This window comes from Talpa occidentalis, unplaced genomic scaffold (assembly GCF_014898055.3).
Source record: "Talpa occidentalis isolate TD23 unplaced genomic scaffold, MPIMG_talOcc4v2.1 talOcc4.4, whole genome shotgun sequence".
NCBI classification, from domain to species: Eukaryota; Metazoa; Chordata; class Mammalia; order Eulipotyphla; family Talpidae; genus Talpa; species Talpa occidentalis.
This window is the reverse complement of record NW_023604295.1, coordinates 35,819,685-35,836,500: the sequence shown is the minus strand read 5'-3', so window position 1 is coordinate 35,836,500 and position 16,816 is coordinate 35,819,685. Positions and strand designations below refer to the sequence as shown.

General features: G+C 34.6%; 1 protein-coding gene and 1 pseudogene across 4 annotated transcripts in view; one reads left to right on the top strand and one right to left on the bottom strand.

Annotated features, from left to right (window-relative positions):
- The window catches only part of TP63 (tumor protein p63), a 276,044-nt gene that overhangs the window by 141,461 nt on the left and 117,767 nt on the right, over positions 1-16,816 (bottom strand). The window lies entirely within an intron of this gene.
- On the top strand, positions 9,495-9,851 carry LOC119257035 (ubiquitin-conjugating enzyme E2 D3-like; annotated as a pseudogene).

Here is a 16,816-nt window from a genome sequence, read left to right as displayed (position 1 = left end):
GTCTGTTTTTGTGTGAACAATACAACCAACCAGTAGATATGTTTGTATGGTTTCTTCCTTTTGTAATTCCATAGTAAGATAATGGCTTATTTCCATTTCCTATTAAGATAATTTAGAATCCTAGACTCTACATGAGATGCATGGCTTTCCAACCATAAACTACTATTTAGTTGACCTTCTTAACAGATGAATAAGACTAAATGTACAGAAGACGAATTAGAAAATAAACCATACTTCACAATTGCCAAACTTGAATGATTCTGAGTATTCCTACACTAGCATAGGAAATTCCTATTTATCCTTTCTCATTCAGACATTTACCAAGGAAAGAAAGAAATCTGACTTCTATAACACAGCATTCATTTCTACTATTGAGAGTTTGGCAAACTTTCACTTTCTTTTCTTTTCTGAAGTCAAATCATAAACTATTCCAATTTAATTAGGAACTGAATAAAAAAGGTTACATAATTCATTACTACTCAAGAGATTTTGGTAGTACTGGATGAGCAATGGGATCAGAAAATAAAATGGGAAAAAATTTCCCAAAGACACAATTTTACAGTAAACAAAAATTTTGAATATATTCTCCATAACTATTCCATTTCTCAGAAGAGATTAAGAATATTTTATGTTTGTATGAAGGCAACATTTGCTATCTCGCAAGATTTGTGTCACTCCATAGTGGTTTTTTTTTTATGTTTTTGCTTTTGCTTCATATTTTATTACTCATTAATTAATATTCAATATTTCCATAAAATCAGCCTTAGCCTGCAGGGTAGGACACTGACAGAGATGTGCGTGCAATTCTGGGAGAGATTGCATCAAGAGAATTTAATTCCTCTCACCTCAAAGAACAAATGCAAGCAGAAAAAAAAAAAAAAAAAGTCTTCTCTTTAAAAGGAGGGAGGCAACTGTTGCCCTAACTGCAGTTTTCTTTTTTTTTTTTCTCTTCACATTGCTTAAGGTAGTTTTGCTCACGTAATTTTTTTCCAAATAAGACATTGTGTGCAATATTTACCACTTTTTAAATGTGATTTATGCTTTTAGAGAGATTCATTTTCAAAAGAAATTTGAATGAGGACAGTTTGTAGAAAGACATTCCAATGAACTGGTTAGGCAAGTAGTTGTTTGGAAGGAACACTGCCTCAGGACTTGCTGAGGAAGATAGAGGTAGCACATTCGAGGAGGGAGTGGGAGAGTAACAGCAGTTAGCTACTTCTCCTTTCACCAGCTCCAGACAGTATTCATATTTATGACTAATCTTTATGAGTGCAATCCCTCACCACCCACCTCTCCTCCACAAAAAGCACTGATTAGGAAGTATTCATTTTCTCAGATATAAAATTGTTGCTTTTGTGTTCTGATCTTGCAAGTCCCCTCACCCTCTTTTCTTTGGGAACAGAAAGAAAAGATGGTCCAGAACACTTTAGATTCCATGGGCTGCTACTTAGAGAAAGTTTTATTATATACCACTCACACGGAGTACATTGGTTTCTGCGCACTTTCACTAATGGTTCTAGAACAGGTGCTGGAAAATGCAATTGCCTGTGTTGTGTTCCCATCCAAGTCACATTAAGACACAAGAGGAATCCCAAGAAGAATGAACTCAGCAGCAAAGGGTGGAAGGATTGAGTAACCACCTAGTCCAATTCCATGTTTTTACACATAAGGAAACTAAGATCCAGAAGAGGAAGTTATTTGTCCATCAACCGAAGTCTAATGAGTGACAAAAATGTGAAGACTAGAAGCCAAGACTCCTAATTCCCCGGCCAGTGCTTTTTCATTATATCTCACTACTGCTAATTTTTGAGTGTCTTTTAAAACACAAAGGATAGCCCCTGGATTTTGAAGAACAAAAGGACTCCAAACAGTCTAATTTTACATATGATGATTCTAATTCTCATATGTGGAATATTAAAAAACAAAGCAAAGGAACAGACAAAAACAAACCCTTGAAATCTGACTACAGAACTGAGACCACCAGAGAGGGGGTTAGGTAGTGAAAGCCAAGTTGATAATGCTGGGAGTTGACTAAGCTATCGTGCTTTGGTGGTGGGCAGAGTGTGAGAATATATATTTGTGGAGGTGTGAACATATACCCCAAGACATAACAGTGTTGTAAATCAACTTTTCCTCGATAAACATAATTAAAGAAAATTTAACAAAAAGAAACAGTGAAATATATTTCTTTCTCAGTGTCACTTATTTGTAGTATAGTTTTTTTTTTTCTCTTTCTTTATATCCTTCTTAGTTTTCCTTCTAGTTGACTAATTTTAAACAGATAATTTTTCTATATTTCTAAACAGGCTCTTGCTAAGAGGTAAGTAAAATATGTTAGTTAAGTGAGAATCAGGCCATGTCTACCTAATTCAGTACCAGAGATGGTGTGGGCTGATTTCCTTTATCCAGGGCAGCCAACACTTCTAAATCCAAAATGCTTCAGTAATGTTCAGATTATAGAAAAATAATCTGGTGCCTAACCCAGACATCTCAAGAGAGAACTAGATTTAGAAGCCATATTTTATAAAGTTATTAGTTCTAATTTAAAAGAAAGCAAGCAGCTATAGCCATTGGTAAAAAAGTATACTCAATTTCAGAATATTTCACAAGTTTTATTTCTAATTTAGTCTCTGATACTTATCCTGTGTCACAGAAGTACAACACTGAGATAGTGAAATACTTACTCTTTCTACTTCTTTAAAAGGGTGTGGTGAGAAATGACTTGAATAATATCCATTAAGAGCTCTTAGCTTCTTGGGAGGATGATAAGTAAATAAAGTGAAGTAAGAACTGTTTTTTCAATCTATAGATGAATTATGTCTCTCTTAAACACAAAGAATAACTCTGATAGACAAAAGAGACAAGAATTAAGCTCACATCATTGTAGACAATATACTTCTGATTGGCACTTAGCTAACCTATGTTCACAATGTGAGTGATTTATACTACAGAAAACAAGCATCGCTCTTCTCTCTCTCGCACTCTCTCTTGCATCTCTTTACATTTTACCAAGTGTAATAATCCTTCTAATAAAAAAATAATCAATCCAACTACTATTTTTTTCAGTCTTATCTCCATTCCAGCATTTTATTGACATGGTTCTTGTTTTCTAGTCAGTGTGATATATGAATCTTTGTCCCTTATTAGGTTGTAAAGTATGGAACACTCATCTTCATCTCTGTTCCTACTTCAAGAACTGGCACTTAGTATGTTCTGAATAAATATTGGGGGGAGAAAAAGTAGATAATATATAGGTCCATATCTGAAAAGCTCAGTCAGGAGATTTAATTATAATCCCAAAACGCAGGTACGTCCACATCTTCAGCCATCCATCCTCTAGTTATCCATACCTTTTTATCCCATAATCAGTTATCCCAGGCTATCACATTAGAAAACTTTAGTATTTTTCTTGAACTGACCCCACCACTCCCACTCATTTCCCATACTCTTCCTGCCTGTTGGCTTCCAAGTAAAAGTAAATGACCCTCCTTCCATTACACAATGGAATTTAACAAATTCATGGTTACATTTAAGACAGAGAATCTCCAACTTATAACCCATATATATGTTCTGTGAATCCAGGAAACTTAAATGACAATTTTCATTAATTTAGGTGATGTTTATTTATTTCTCTCTAAGCATCATTTCCTATCCTCTCATACTGAAAACGTCATACATTTAAGCCTGTTTCTTAACCAAGCGAAATGTTTCTTTTCTACCTGGAATAATATCTTTTCCTTCTCTTTCATATGTTCAATGTATTTCCTGAGCTTTCAAATAGAAATGATCATCAGATTTCCTGCTGTATTCTGCTGTGGTGTTTAACACATTCTATCTTTCTAAGAGTTGTCTGTATGTGTCTACTGCCTCATGATAAATCGAGAGGTCATTGGGAGCAGAATGTACTCTTTGTTTATTCATTAATTCTCCTCTCAAGTATAGAAAGAACCAAATGTTAGCTGGGTCACTGAGTTGGTGACTGCCTAAGAGCAATTATTCACATAGACTATGATGTAGATATTGTCCCCAAAGTCACACAGCTCAAGTCATTGCTACTGACTGAACTCTAGTCTGCTATTCAATGACAGGTACCCATTTGTTGACTTTTCCTGTAATAGCTCAATACTTACACAAAAAATATTTTCTTGGGTATGATAGTTTAGATCATTTATGATCTAGTCCATTAACTTCATATCTGCCACCTCCAACAACCAACTCAAAGTTATAGGCAGCAACAGACACAGAACTTTTATTTAAAGTTTGTGTCTTTAGAAGAGTGTCCTGAATTTAGTAGATAAACAGTAAATACTTGTGGAATTGGCAAGAACATAGCTTGAAATTTTAGTCATTTTGACAGTGAAGAGATTATGATAAACCACCTCTACAATGAAAGAAATCCAGGTATGAGAACTCATTGAAAAACAGTTTCCTCATAAAGACACCTGTAGGCAACATTTAGTAACATACTAATTTCAAATATTTTTTCTAAAATATGACATTCTAACTTTTTATTTTCTAAATGGTATAAGACAACAAGCCTTTCCACGTATTTTAAGAGGAGTCGCATCTAAAATGTTCTATTTTAAAGTAGAGACTGACCTAGAAGTTTCTTCTCTGTTATTATGGCTGTATACCCTTGGGCAAGTCACTCCCTCTTTGGAGCCTGAGTTTCCCACCAATAAAAATATATATGTTAAATCACTAAATTGCACCAGTGGTTCTCAAATGTCACAATTACCTAAAGGGTTTGTAAAAAAGATCATTGCCCTCCCCTTCCTTCCAGTTTTTGATTCAGGAGATCTTGAGTGAAACACATGATTTTGCATTTCTTAACGTGTACTTAAAATAATGTTGATGTTCCTGGCTCTGCAATCACACTCTGTGAACCACCAAATTAAATTGTCTAGAAGTCCATGCAGCTCTGGCCTCATTACCATTCTAAGATTCAAATTCAGGTAAATCAGTACATTCACTTTTAAATATCATGCTCTTACTTATTAGATTGGGAAAGGGAGCATTTCATATGTTAAGGTTAATGGATGATACTCAATAACAAATTATATTTACTCATTAAAGTAAAAACATTTTCTCTGAGTTCTATGAGAACTAAGCAGACACAGAGTATTTTGACTTTTAGAAGAAATCTGCTTCAAAATTTGGGTTAGTTGGAAAAAAATCTCAACCCCAGCTAGTTTCAAATGGGAAATGATGGTCTAGTTAGATTTTCAAGAATGTAAGCATACATTCAAATATTATCTTCTTTTAAAAACGCAAATAGGGCCTCCCCTGGTGGCACAGCGGTTGAACACTGGGCTATGAAGCTGGGTGGATCCCCGGCTGCCAGGCGAGTGTCCCACATGGCGCGACAGACCTTTCCTGTGGCCCGCTGCTCCCTTCAGCAGTGTATTTTGTCAGTCTGCCTGTTCTGTTCCCTGCTCTGGCTCTGGTGAATCCTCTCACCCTCCTGTGCTTCTGACTGTACCCAGTGCTTCTATAAATAAATAAATCTTTAAAAAAAATTTAAAAAAAATGCAAATATATACAAATTTCATTTTTTTCCTGTATCACCAATTGCTCTACTTGATTTTATTAATTTTTTGTTTCCAGATTTATCATATTCTAAAGAGAAATGACAAAAACCATCACCACTGAGAACTGACCACATGCAGTGTACGGTGCTAACTGCTTTACAAACCTTATCTTAGTTCTCAGAACAGCTTTTTCATGAACAGTATCATCCTTGTTTTGCATATGGAAAATTTATCAGAATTTAGCCAAGCTTACTCAAGTAAAGAACTGGATTCAAATGTAGGCTGTTATCTATCTCCAGAGTTTAAGCTATTCATGCTATCTTTAGTAGTAACTGAGGAGGTAAGTCTAGGAAACAGAATGTTAGGCTTAGTTCTGACTCTTCCATAAAATCTATTGGAAATGTTGGCAAAGTCAATAGTAATATACTTTGATTTTAGCTTTTAATCTATTAAGGGAATCTTGGTCTAGAACTAGATCATGTCTAAAGTTCCTAAATCTAATAATCTAGAATTCTCCAAGCTTTGTACATTAAAACTGTATTAAATAAACTGGTTGCTGGAGAAAAAGGTAGGTAACTAATGACATAAATATTACTTCAAACAAATCAGATTTTTGTTAAGCCAGCAGGCTAGGATTTCAACCTGATCACTTTTTAAGAGGATGCAAGGTCAGAATCAACTCCTGTGTTTCTGCTGAAATCCCTTTCTGTTTATCTGCCCTCTTCAACTTTGTCATTCTGAGTGCGTACACACTGAGCACAGTGTCTTAAGTAACATTGCTGAGGTTACACCAAAGACAGGTGTTAGGGGAACTATTTCCCTGGGGCTATCATTTCCAACTCTCTCTCCTCAAAAACAGAGGGAGGGGAAAGGAGGAAACTGGTTTCTTTTCAGATTAAACACAGTGACTGCAAACACCTTCCCCTAGGCAATAAATTCTCTGCCAGTGTGTGCTGCAGTTTACCCAAACACCAAAGCAAAAAGCAAACAGACCCTTTTGTAAGGGAGGAGCTGTCACCTGTCAAGTGATGTTTGTGAATTTCTAGAGAAGAGAAAAAAAGAAAACCCTTTCCCTTATTTTATTAAGCAGACTGTTTGTTCAAGGTTTGAAATGCATACTTGTGTTTAAGGTAAAGTCCCTGGCTTTGCACTCTTAAACAAAGTAATGTCTTCCTATTGGCTACACTGTACAAAAGACAGAACATAAAAACAGTCTGCTTTTCTGGGAATACCTGAACTCAAGCTAAACTAAGTGCATATTGAGTACAAAATAAGTAATTACAAACCCATTTTCCAAAAATTAGAGGGTTCTTGTTATGTAGACTATTTCTCTTGTTTCATTTTTGTTCACAGCACTAATACACAAAAGTCTATTTGACAGAAGCTGTGCTTGATTGATTGTTTTAATGGTATCAGCCAAGGGTTAAGAGTTTCAGGAAAACTAAAAGCAAGGGTTAAGAAATGCTAAACATAATGGACAAGAGTGGTAGACTATGGGTATTTTGGTGGTGGGGATGGTGTAGTAACAACATCCAATGGGAGAGATCCTACATTTCCAGTACATAAACAATTATGCAAACCAATGTTAGTGCAATTTAAAAAAAAATGCAAAATAAAGTACTAAACAGAAAAGAAGGCAATGTCATATTCATTCTCATATTAATGGTTAATTCTAAGAAATAAGAGAAAACAAGTTGTCTATACATCTTTTACCACCTCTCCCCTCATATTGTTCCATCTTAGTTAAGCCTGCTCACCCTCCTTGTAGATGCTTTCACTCTCCAAGATATTTTACTCATCTGTAGTCATAACCAACATCACTTCCAAAAACTGCACACAAAGCTATATCAAGAGGGACTATTTCATCTTGACACACAAATGACTAGAATTTCCTTTAGCCACCTAGAAGTGTTTGACATTTTGTAAAATGTTATATAACCAAAATTGATAACATACATAGATACTTTTGCACAGTTGGTGGGAATGTAAATTGAAACAAACAAAATTTATGAAAAGATATTTGATAATATTAAGAATGCTGGCATTCATACATTTTACTCAAAAATTGTACCTGGTACAAGAAACTATTTTGTATGAAAATATTCTTCTTAAAAATCTGTTAGTAGAATAATTGAATGAGTCATTGTATTTCTGTATGAATACAGAAATATACAGTAATTAAAGTTGTTCAGCAGATTAGTAAAGAGAAAAAATATGCAAGTATAATGCAAAGAAAAATGTAGGTTACAAAATTGATATGTGACATGATCTTAATGTTTAGAAAAAATTTACGTCTAGAAAATAACTGGAAAAATACTAAAATATTCAAAACTATTATTACTATTATTTACATATGCATTTGATAATTAACTTCAAAGTTCCTTTTAACTAGCATGCATTGTTTTAATTATCAAAGCAATTTATTAATTTGCATTTTACTATAAAATATAATATATATATTAACCAATGTCACAGAATTATTATAAAAGAATAGTATACTAATATATATAGTCAATAAAAACAAATCAATGTTGAAAAGTCATTACAATTCTCTGAGATCAAATTATATGTCTATCTGTCAAATAATGTAAAAGAGGTCATAGAGAATATCAAGTTCAGACATCTAAATTTGGTAAAGTCAGAATTCTAACTCCAGTGTGTCTGACTAAAATTTTTACACTGAAATTCTAAAGTAAATAATACATTATAAAGTCATATATTAAATATAAGGTAGTTACCAAAGTTTTTATGTGGAAAAAAAAAAAAAAAAAGCTTGTAATCAAATCTACCTATGCTGAATTTAGTGGTTTTCTAGAAGACCAGAAAAGGGTGAGTTGGAAATAGGGGGAATATTGAAAATGGGAAGCAGCAAGACAGGATGTATAAGAGGAATAGGAGGGTGGTAGTGGTAGTGTAAGGGTGGCTTTCAAGTTTGAAGAGACTGGAGATGTGGGGGGGGGGGAGGGGAAGGAAGGAAAATAGAGATGCCTTCCTTGAATTTAGCCCTTGGTACTGGTGTCAGGCTTACAGTTGGCAATGTTGTGTATTGAAATCTAAGCAACTACAATGGAGAAAGTCATGGAGAAAGATTGCCATTAGTATGACACATCAGGAACATATCCTTTCCACCTTTTGAGCTAGGAGTAGGCATGCAGGGAAGGTTATTTAGAGCACTGGAATGACTCAGACAATGTTGTTCTTAACCAGCTCCTATCAATCTGACTGGCATGACTTCCTATAAAATACTTTTCTTATAGGACATGAGCCTCATATAAGTACTTAAAGAACGAAATCTATCAAGTAAAGACATAAATAACTGTCATATCAAAACCGTTATGACTCCTCATAACCGTGTGACTCTCTCTTGCAATAGAGTCTCATAAAGCATGTGAAGCCCCAGAGCCACTGATGGAAGGGACGTAGGCTAGGGCAAGGGAAAAACCTCAGCCCTAAGCTTCTGTCTGGTGGAGCCAGGTGAGACTCAGAGACAATCCCTTGCCTGTCTCCTGGAGAAATATAAGATTGGGTCAGAAATTTGAGCACACATCAACATGGTAAGGATCCAGACAAAGAGCACAGAACATAGCACTGATTACTTAATTAATTAGATTAGATAATTAACAAATTAAATTATTTAGCCTATTACTCTCTAGAGCAATGCTCTGAGGTTCAGCGGGGGCACAGAGATATGTTTTCTTTTCTTTTTTTTTTTTTAAGAATTTATTTATTTATACAAGAACCAGGGCATAGGCCAGATGTGCAGGAGGGTGAGACAGAGTGGGGAACAGAACAGGCAAACTGACTGAAATACACTGCTGAGGGGAGCAGCAGGCGAGACAGGAGAGGTCTGCCATACCATGTGTGTTGCTCCAAGGCTGGCAGGGATCGAACCGGCACTCAGAGGCTGCCGACAGCTACACAGTGCTGCACTCAACTGCCTGCACCACCAGGTAGGCCTGAGATATGTTTTCTTGGCAAGTCAAAATTATGGACCAAATGACAACCCTTATCAAGGTGGTGTTTACTTTCTGACAAATCATTATACTACAGTTAACCCTTTCAATAACTTAAGGTTGCATTTACAACAAGAATTGATCATCTAGATATTTACTTTTGGGCGGTATTATCTCTATATTCTTAAATTACAGTGGTGTGATTTCTAGTTCTAATGTTCTTTTATCTATTTGTTCACGCCTCTGTGATCCAAATCCAGATAATGCCCTAGTGCCAGAGACTACAAGGATCAATAAAACAGACAAAAATAAATGCAACAGACTATTTCAAGAATGGGCTCAATGTATGCCACGTGATGCTACATGAAAGTCAGCATAACCTGCATCATAGCTGGAATAAACTTTAAATTACTGATCCTTTTTTATTTTCTTACCTGGATGTTTCTTACCAAACCTCATTTTTTTCAATCATAGTTTTTCTTTTACTCCCTCCACTCATTCACATGCTCATCTGAGAAGACTTTATGTCTTTTAGCTTTGGGTAATTGCTTTTAGAAACTGCAAGGTAGTTTTAACAAAACTGTTGTCTAATATTCAGACTTTTTTTTTTTCCAAAAGTAGAGTGTTCATTGTATGGACAATGTCTTCACCTTGACTTGATTATGAGACTAGACAAACCCTCACTTCTCTAACATGATGCAGCAACCATCTGAGGGGGCAAAGGTGAGATGATGGATGCTCAATGATCACATCAAAGGCAGAGCATTTGTTGTGCTAACAGTTCCAATTCTTGGTTAAACCTTTTACTGTGAAAGATTGGAAGTTACATGTATATACTTCCTGCTCATACCTGATGTAGCTGGAGAATGTATTGCATTTGTAGCACCAGCAGGACAGAAGATGCAAAGCATATTTTTGTGCCTGTTACTGAAGAAATAACATGTTCTTGTTCTACCGAGAATGAAAACTGGAATTCAAACAACTTTTACGTTCCAAAATAGGACCGCAAATACTTTGTAATTTTAATTTAGATTGCTAGGAGGCCTGGAACTATTAGGTTATCTATCTTCCAATTCATTGAATGTAGCACTGAATACATGATTCCAGTTGTTAATGGATGAATAATTGACTATAGTTCTGCTAGCAATTGATTTCTTTTCCTTAATAAAGTTGCTTAATCCAATGAACAACAATAATTACATCTATTGTGATGCAATTCCAAACTGATAGAAAATATCTCTAGGTGAGATTCATTGGGTTACATGTGACTAAGTATTTGTGCGTGAATATTCATAAAGAGGCAGGATGAGAGGGAAGAAAAACTGAGGGAATGAGGGTGGTATGGAGGAAATGTTTATAAACTTTTGCTCAACAATGAAAGGAACAAACAGGAAGAAAAGTAAATGGTAGACAAAAAAAAAAATTCAAGAAGTTATAGATTTGGTATGGTTTATAGCCTAGGCTTGCTTAGAAAATACAGGCATTTATTTCTCATTGAAAAAAAAAATGATTCTGAAAAACAAAAAGAGGCATAAAATTCTCCATTCTTCTTATAAATACAGGTAGAACTGTAACTTCGGTAGAAAGGAACAGGGATAGGGATGATAAATATCTTGTTTAAATATGCTCTGGAGTTCTTCAATCTATGACAGTCGAAGGTAAAAATTCTAACACTGTCCTCGGGAGGATGCAATGTATACAGACACACTATAGATGACAATAACAACATCATGGTAGGAAGGTTATACAACCAATATTGTAATATTTCTACTTCCACTTAGAGTAGTAAATGTTGATTCTCAGTAGATTGTAAACAAAATTCTAAAAAAATTCTAAATATCACACTGCCTAGATCAACTACTCAAGAATTTGCAGAGATATACCAAAACCAAAATAAGTCTATTAAAATCAAATACTGAAAATAAGTCAAATAACTTAAAATGCAGCAGAAAATAAGGAAATAGAAGAATATGGGAACAAATAGGAAGGAAAATAAATGTAGCCCAACAACAATAAAATACCATATCAATAATTACATTAAATGTAAATGATGTGAGATACCATCTTACACCAGTGAGAATGGCACATATAAAAAAAAAAAAAAAAACTAGCAACAACAAATGTTGGCAAGGTTGTGGAGAAAAAGGAACTCTCCTGCACTGTTGGTGGAGTACAAACTGGTCCAACCACTATGGAGAGTTGTGTGGAGATTTCTGGACCTACTAAACATAGAGCTTCCATATGATCCAGCAATTTCACTACTAGGTACTTACCCAAAGGACACAGAAACATCAATTCCAAAGAGCACCTGCACCCCTATGTTTATAGCAGCACTGTTTACAATAGCTAAGCTTTGGAAACAACCCAAATGCCCAAAAATAGATGACTGGATCAAGAAGATGTGGTACATATACACCATGGAATATTACTCAGCATTCAAAAAAGATAAACATATGCAATTTGCAGCAACATGGATGGAGCTGGAAGGGATCATGCTCAGCGAAATAAGCCAGAAAGAAAAAGAAAAATACCGGATGGTCTCACTCATAGCAGGAATCTAGAAAACTTAAATAAGGGACCAGGAAAAAGAATAACTATAAGAAAGTAAAAATCAAAATCAACAAACAACTATGAACCAGAGACACTCTGTGGGGGGTGGGGAAAGGAGGGCTTGGGGTCAAAATAAGGGGGTCCGCAATTATATGGGGAATATAAAAATAAAATTTATAACAAAAAAAGAAACTAAAAAATAAATAAATGCTTTTTATCCAGCCCCCCAAAAAATAAATAAATGTAAATGATGTAAACACATACACTAATTGACAGGGAAAGCTTGAATGAGTAAAGGCAATCCAGCTATCTCTTGTCTAGACGGAACTGAGTGACAAATATAGGTGAAAATAAAAGGGCTGAGAAAAGGATTATCATTCAAACAAACATTAATAAAAATAAAGTTAGATTGGTTATCTTAGCAGAAATTAATATTAAGTAGATTTCAGAGCAAAGTGCATATCCCAAAGTACCTCGGATAAAGGGAAATATTATATAATAATACCTAAGTCAATTAACCAAGAAGATTTAATAAACTTAAATACAATGCCTTATGACAGATTTAAAAGGTGAAAGAGATAAATTCATAGATCTGAAGACTTCAACAGTTTTCTATCAGTAACTGATAAAACTACTGGACAGAAAATAAACAAAGAAATAGAAGTACTGCTTAATACCATAAACCAGTTAACCCTAACTGACATCAATAGAACACTCTACCTAACAAAAGCATAAAACATAGTCTTTTCAAGTACAAAGAGAACAGTTACAAATTTAAACCACATCTTCATTCATGAAATGACCCTTAGCAAATTAAACCATTTAAAATCATACCATGTATATTTTCCTACCATAATGAAGTTAAACTAGGACCCAATAATGGAAAAATAACAGAAAAATATCTAAATACTTGGAAATTAAACAATCTGATTCTAAATAAACATAGATAAATCTTAAGGGAAATTAGAAAATATTTTAAACTGAACAAAAAGGAAAATATGATTTATTAAATTTTATGAAATGCAGATAAGGTCATGTTTAATGGGGATTATATAAAAGTAAATATAACATTAAAAGAATAAATGACCTTAACTTAATACAAACTTTCAATTTTAGAAACTTGAAAAAAAGAACAATTAAAGCCAAAGAAATAGGATAAAGGATAAAGGAAATTAAATCAGACCAAAAATAGTGAGATTTAAAAGAGAAATATAACAAAAACAGTGAAACCAAAAAGCTAAGCTTGTTCTTCAAAAGATCAATAAAGCTGACATCTCTCTTATAAGACTGACAAGAAAAAGAGAGAAGTCACAATCTAGCAGTGTTGAGATAAAAGAGGACAACATCATTACAGATCCCACAGACATGAAAAGGATAAGGGGATACATAGAACAATTCTATGCACATAAATTCAAAACTTTGATGAAACTAACGCATTTCTCAAAAATTACAGTTTATCAACATTCAGTTTTTCCCTAGTGATTTGAGCCATAAGTATTGAAAGCCATCCATACTTGTAAGTTCTTATTGCAGTACCTCAGATGTACATAAAGTGTCTTTGGCTCTGTAGGTCAAAAAAGTAGGTCTTAAGTTTGTATTTGGAAAGTCTTTGTTCACAGCGCCTAGCTTAATGTTCTATATTTTGTACCACCCAAGATACATAAGACTTCAAATTATACATATGTTTTCCTTTTCAGAAATTCTCGTGATAAATTCAGTGTAATGCAATACTTATGGCTCAAATCACTAGGGAAAAACTGAATTCAGCCAAAAGTACTTCCTTCAAAGTACAAAGAATAAATAAATGTAAAAGTCAGAGGTATACAATTTCTATTAATCATTCTAAGAGAATGCTTAAGTGTTGTTTTTTTTTTTTTTTTTTAAAGATTTACTTATTTATTTATACAAGCACTGGATATAGTCAGAAGCGCGGGAGGGTGAGAGAATTCACCAGAGCCAGAGCCAGAGCGGGGAGCAGAGCAGGCAGAAGGACAGAAGCACATTGCTGAAGGGAGCAGCGGGCGGCAGGAGAGGTCTGCGTGCCATGTGGGACCCTCCTCTGGTGGCTGGGGAGCAGACGGGGATCGGGGATCGAACCGGCGCTGCAGAGGCTGAGGGCAGCTTTGTAACCCAGCGCTCAAACGCTGCGCCACCGGGGAGGCCCGAGAATGTTTAAGTGTTAATATCATTATTCACCTCTCAAAGACATGACAGGCATGCTTAGACAGTTCCAAATAACACAAAACTAACATATAAAGTTATAGACAACAGCAAGGCAACAAGAAATAATAAGTATCTTGGAAATATCCACTTAATTATTTTTTTGAGAAACCCCACTCCCCTCCATTTGTTAATTCAATGCAGCTCATTCATAGTAATATTAAAATAATTCCAGCAAAGAAGGCACACATGTTCTTTGCAATTAAATTGTTCTTTGTTAATAATCAGAGCAAAACATTATGATTCATTTCACAATTAGTTGCTAAGGTTAATGTTCTGTCAAAAATCAATAAAAGTGGTATCACATTCATAATTTTATAATCTCTGTCCTTAATAATCTGACATGTCATTTCAAGTCCACAGATTCTTATTTTTTGCATAGAGAGAGAATGCTTGGCTAAGATCCCAATTTTTTTATTATATTCAAAAGGATAGTAATTTATGTGCAGAGTTTTGGAACTATTTAGCTACTAATCTATAAACAGAAAACTGAAAATATGTTAGTTACTAAGTAATGGAAGAAAGGAGTCTCACACCAGTTGTCAGTTTATAAGAAGTAGGAATCTAAAAGTGTCCTGGTTCTAAGTTTCCAAGCCAGAACACTAATAATATTCCAAGAAAGCCAAGCCTTTTGCCACTCCTATTGCTTAGGACTATCATTGTTATCTAGTCCTATCAATGTGATCTTCATATATACATGTATATGAGAACACTGTAATGATCCTATGAAAAAATAAGGTCTAGTATTCATGTAGAAGTGTAATATATTAGCAGCGTCTCCTTTTTTTGACATAAATACATGGCAGGGTAATTCATTAAATCATGTTCATTCTCACTCTTTCAATAAAATACAATTGCATTCTTTTCAAAGTATGATTATTTCCATATGACCTATTTTGTCTTCTCCACTGGCAAAATCCTATTGAATTTTTTTCAGCTTTTTTTGATGCTCATCAATCCTCTATTTGCAAAATTTTCTATCTTGGGTCTATTTCCTGATTTCTTGTTATCCTCATTTTAATCTATTTAAAAGTGTTAGGCTCAAAGGAGCTAATAAATGGTGGTAAAACTGTACTTTATCATTCCTATATTCATTGGTGTTCTGTACCTCTGTAGAGGGATGGGAAAATATGGAAAATCTCTGTGATGTGATATGACATGACCATCTCAGGGGGAAGAGTAAAAGTTTCTCCATGTAAATATCCCTAAAATTCTTTAACAAAGGGATAATTAATAAGAAATAGAATTCCAGTTCCTCTCAAATACAATACATTGGAGAAAAATTGGTAAAAGATTGATTCCAGTAATGTGGGTAGACTATAAACATTGCTTTGACTTACATGTCATCCTAGTAAAAGGTATTTAACCTCTTTCCTTTGACTTATTGACTTAAAAAACAAATATTTTATACCTCACAAAATCATTGGAAAGATTAAATGAAATATCAGATGTGTTAATCATCATCAAATATTAAAGCCTAAGTAAATCATACTTTCAAAAAATGTAATTTATACATCTAACAGCAAAGTTTGAATCAAATTCAAATCAAATACTCAGTTTTAAATAGACCACTCATTTTTCTTATGATTATTTAAGTTCTATTTCAAAGAATCAATATCAAGTGCACATATTAATAATTGATACTCAGGAAAAATGTTGAACACAAATGGATATTCTGCTTCAATATCATTAATTGTTAGATAACAGTAACCTAAAATCTGGGCCTCCCTGGTGGCACAAGGGGTTAAGTTGCAGCACTGTGAAGTTATCCACAGCCACTGCAACAGGAGTTCAATCCCCGGCCAGGGAGCTACCCACATGGTGCATCAGACCTCGCCTGTCTTGCCCGCTACTCCCCTCAGCAGTGTATTTCAGTCAATCTGCCTGTTCTGTTCCCCACTCTGACTCTGGTGAATCCTCTCATCCTCCCTCTTACCCCACACCTCTGGTCTGTATCCCAGTTCTTGTATGCATAAATTAAATCTTTAAAAAAAAAAAAGTAACCTAAAATCATAAGGCAATGCATTCTTAGCTAAATGAGACACTTATAATGAGAACAATTATATTTGTTTATTTTCTCCCCATCTTCAATTCTTACCCTATTCTAGCATCATGTATAAAGTACCTGACTGTTTCTTAGACATTCCACTTGATTTTCTCCAAAGCTTCCTTGAGCTTTTGTAAAAGCAACAAAATGGCTGAAGTTTTGGATTTCAAATAGTAAATCCAAACAGAACTGGGAAAACATGAAGGTAAAGAATAATTTTTTTTAAAGCATAACTCTATACTGATGAACCATAATGAAAGGAAGGAAATAGAAGAGAATGACAGTACAGGAAGCTCTGTTGCTATGCAAGTTCAAGCAGGGACTGCCCCCCTGTCTGGAGATATTCTAAAACTACTGTCTAACACACCAGCAACTGGCAACATCTGGCAATTTGAAATTTAAATTAGCTAAAGTTAAAATGAAGTCCTCAGTTGCCATATTTCAAATGTCCAAAGGACACATAGTAGCTAGTGCTACTACGATGAACAATAGAGTACAGAATAAATCCATCAGTG